The sequence below is a fragment of the Halichoerus grypus genome, chromosome 13, assembly GCF_964656455.1.
Source record: "Halichoerus grypus chromosome 13, mHalGry1.hap1.1, whole genome shotgun sequence".
Classification (NCBI taxonomy): domain Eukaryota; kingdom Metazoa; phylum Chordata; class Mammalia; order Carnivora; family Phocidae; genus Halichoerus; species Halichoerus grypus.
In genome coordinates this window covers 43210424-43213795 of record NC_135724.1, presented here as the reverse complement: position 1 = coordinate 43213795, position 3372 = coordinate 43210424, and the positions used below count along the sequence as shown (strand labels likewise).

At 37.6% G+C, this 3372-nt stretch overlaps 1 pseudogene; it reads right to left on the bottom strand.

Annotated features, from left to right (window-relative positions):
- Window positions 1–2028: 2028 nt before the first annotated feature.
- On the bottom strand, window positions 2029–2215 carry LOC118520082 (cytochrome c oxidase subunit 7C, mitochondrial pseudogene; annotated as a pseudogene).
- Between the last annotated feature and the right edge of the window lie 1157 nt (window positions 2216–3372).

Genomic DNA, 3372 nt, shown 5'->3' with positions numbered 1-3372 from the left:
GGGATTTTGTTTTGAATTATGCATCAGGAAAAACTCTAGAGTAAACCAGGATTCTGCCATATGTCTGATACTTTCTCATGATATTCTCGTGAATGCCATGGAGAAACGTGGCTTGGATAGGAGTAATGTTAGATTATTTACTAGTTGAACACTTATTCAGAAGCTATTGGCAATCCAGAAAAGAAAAAAAACAACTTACACTCCATATTGTGATCTACAATGTCCTACATGGTCTGCCCCACCTACTTCTCTCCTGGTTCACTAAGCTTCAGTCATGCTAGTCACTTTCTATTCTTAGTCAAGCTCATTCCTTCCTGTTTGAATCTTCTATTCCCTTCTGCCTGGAATGTTCTTGCAGCTCTTTGAATAGCTGACTCCTTGTCAAACTGAAGGCATTAGTTTAAATGCCACCTATTCAGAAACTATCTCTAAATTAGATGGCCACCTACCCAACTCTGTCATGTTCTACCCTCTCCCTGTTTCCTACCACATGATTTTCCATCTCCCCCATGAAATTTCAGCTTCATAAAAGCTAAGACCTTGTTCATTTATTCACCAAGACTCCACAAGGCTTAGCACAATGCCTAACATGTACTATGCTTCCATGAACACTGAATAAACAAACTAATGAAATACAACCCTATATTGTGACACCATATCCTCTATCTGGGCTTTTAGAATATAGTATTTTTATCAATGTCTTATTTTGAGGTATAGAAGGCCTGGGTCTTTTGTTTGTTTTTCCTCATTACGTTATACCAGGTAAATACACTACATGGTGAAATAAGAATTTAAAAAGGCCCTGAGGGAGTAAGGCCAAACCCACAGAACAAAGGGACCTAACAAGGATACATGGAAAGTTTTGCACCTAGAATCAAAGGAATTTTGTGTGCCAGCATAGGAAAGGGCAACTTGGTTTGTCATCAGGATCTGTAAGAAATACCCTGAGTTTCAGTTCACCACAATTTTGTTATGCACCAAAAGTATGATGTATTAAAAAACAAAACAAAAAACACTGGAGCCTTGAAATCAAAAGAGCTTACTTGCAGACAAAATTATATACTTGCTCAATTCTAGTCATTAACATTTAAGAAAACTGGAAACACTATGTGGTTGAAAGAGAAAAGTGATTATGAGTGTAGAGGCCAAGGACAGGCTGCCTTAAGATGGGCCACTTTGGCATGAAGATTATTTTTGACTTAAAAGCAATCAAAATACACCAGATGCAAGAAAAGATCTTTACCTCCCCCACAGCTGCCTGAAAGAATTTAGATAGAGAACCTGCTCCAAGAAAAGAGCTTTCAGCATAGAGAACTACATTATGATGTGAATTACATATGGTAGACAGGGAGAAACCTAGCAAGGCCACTGTAATCAAAATCCTTTGTCCTGTCGTTTCTGAAAGGCCTAGCAAATATATACCAAAAATTTACTTTTTCATCTTCCTATAAATTGCATTCTTTCCCTTTCAAGTACCAAACCCTTATACCCCCATTCTCAGTTTTTTTGTTGTTGTTTTTTGTTTTTGTAAAAGATTTGAGAGAGCACGCACACACACCAGGGCAAGCATGGTTGGGGGGGGGGGGGATGCAAAGGGAGAGAGAATTTCAAGCAGATTCCACACCTAGCACAGAGCCCTTTGCAGGGCTTGATCCCACCACCCTGAGATCATAACCTGAGCTGAAATCAAGAGTTAGACATTCAACTGACTGAGCCACCCAGGTACTCCAGTTTGCATTTTTTTTTTAATAGAAATTACCAACAAGGTCCTGACCTAATAATCAAAAATTAATAAAAATATCCAAATATAAAACCAAGAAACAAGCTAAATCACACACATTTTGACCAAATACTGGAATATTTCCCAAAGAAAAAGTAAACAACTCATTCCATGTTTCAGAAAAGATATTAAGGATTCATGCATTTACAAACCTATCTAGTATGAATTCAAGAGTTTGATCCATTTTTCAAAGAGACCAACCCTCTTAAAATGCTCCTTTTCACATCTGTTTAATGAATTAAACATCCTTATTTCTTAAGCAGTTGGTGTCTTACTATAGAAGGGTGTAGCAAATCCAGATCCAAAGTACACAGTCATAATTATTAACCGCCACTCATTTTCCACTGAAAATGGCAAATTCTTCCCTAGGACCTCCTCACAGCGGCTCCTATGGAACACCCAGTTTGTAAACCTCTGGATGCTCTGTCCCAACATAGAGCTATTCGAAGTTCTGTGAAAGGCGCAGAGACCCAAGACAGTAGAAAATCCTATTCTCCTTCAAGTGACATACCTCATTTTGTCTTTGGAATGTCCATGTCTGTGTGGAGTCTACATACGAAATTTTGATTTTCTACTGTTAATCTGTCTTACGCCAATATGATTTAGTCCAGCTAGAAGGATCTTGAAGGGCAGAAGAAATTCTTTCTCTCCTACAAGAGTCATGGAAAACTACCCTCATAAGTCAATCTAAAGCTTTTAACCAATAACCTCGATAAGAAATTATTTTTCTAACACTTTAGAGTCTCAAAATACGTTAGATTATTCCATAAAACAGTGAATTCCTTGTCAGACTTCTATTGCATAATTAGCAATTGGGATATAGTGGAGGAATTTCCACAAAACAAGTTTATTTGGTTAATGACTAATGATCTACAGAATTACAGCTGAGCTTCTATACTTTCCAGTTTCACTACTATAGAGCATTTGCATCACATACCTTCATTTTTTCTATTTTACAAAACACTAAAGAAGTTGGTTAGAAAGCATATGCGTTTTGTCAAATAATTTTAGTATTTATGTTGGTGGACCATGGAGACAACAAGATCAGCCCACCCACCCAGGAACAGATTAAGTCTATAAACAATAAACAAGATCAGCCTTGTAGTGGTACCCCAGGAGGTTCTTTAAATTTGTATCTCAAGAAACTAGAGAGACCTGAATACAATAGAAGGAAAGCAGATTTGGAAGAGGCTTATGATTTTTAAGGCAGGAATACAACTGTACCCCATTCAGAGGAAAAAAAAATGAATAAAAGGAGGACAGTCAGCCTCAAGAATAGGGCAGGAGGGTGAAGAGCCTAAAGTTGACTTTATCCAATCCCATAAAAGACCTACTTTTTGGTTCTCATAGTAATCTGTAATGATGGATGGTTCAACAGGTCTAGAATAGCTTTGTTGAAATATGCCTCAAGGCTGCCTTTTCACTCCACTCGCTAGGCACCTCTAGTTAGGTCCACTTTTCAGGGAAGCTGGTAAATGTATTCCTCTCCATCATGAGAAAAGCATATCCCCATTTTAATGTTCCTTATGTTTTATATACTTTAGTGTCATACAATTTTGATTAGCATGAGTCAGCCTTACCAAGTCTATGAA